This window comes from Austrofundulus limnaeus, unplaced genomic scaffold (assembly GCF_001266775.1).
Source record: "Austrofundulus limnaeus strain Quisiro unplaced genomic scaffold, Austrofundulus_limnaeus-1.0 Scaffold98, whole genome shotgun sequence".
In the NCBI taxonomy this organism is placed as follows: Eukaryota; Metazoa; Chordata; class Actinopteri; order Cyprinodontiformes; family Rivulidae; genus Austrofundulus; species Austrofundulus limnaeus.
This window is the reverse complement of record NW_013952500.1, coordinates 24675-25199: the sequence shown is the minus strand read 5'-3', so window position 1 is coordinate 25199 and position 525 is coordinate 24675.

Below are 525 nucleotides of genomic sequence, written 5' to 3'. Positions count from 1 at the left end.
ACCCCACCCAAACCACTACCATTTTGGGATGCACCCAGTAGCATGGCATTTATTAGGAACGAAGACTTGTGAGTTCTGGTGCATTTCTGCATGCGGGGGTCATTATGTTACCACTGTGGTATCCAGTTATTTTTTGTTTAATGCTTAGTTTTAGTTTAGTTTTTGTTAATTCTAGTATTTTTTTGTAGTTTGCATAAACATATTTGCCAACGCATCCTGCAGCTTGAAGTGTTCCTGTGAGTTAACTAACCATAACTAACCATAACTAACCATAACTAACCTGCAGATATTTGATCATCAGTCAAAGCATCTGTTTTAGTAACACCTTCATAAAATAATCCTGTAACTAAACTTTACCAACCAAGGACTTGGACAGTTGTTACAAGAAGGTGACATTAGTTGTCTGGATCCTGGTGCCACCTGGCTGAGGCTTGTTTTTCACAGGAACTACTGAGAGAAGCTGCTTGTCAACATACTCAGATAATTAGTCCTTTTATTGTGGTAAATGGACTGAACTTATAGAGC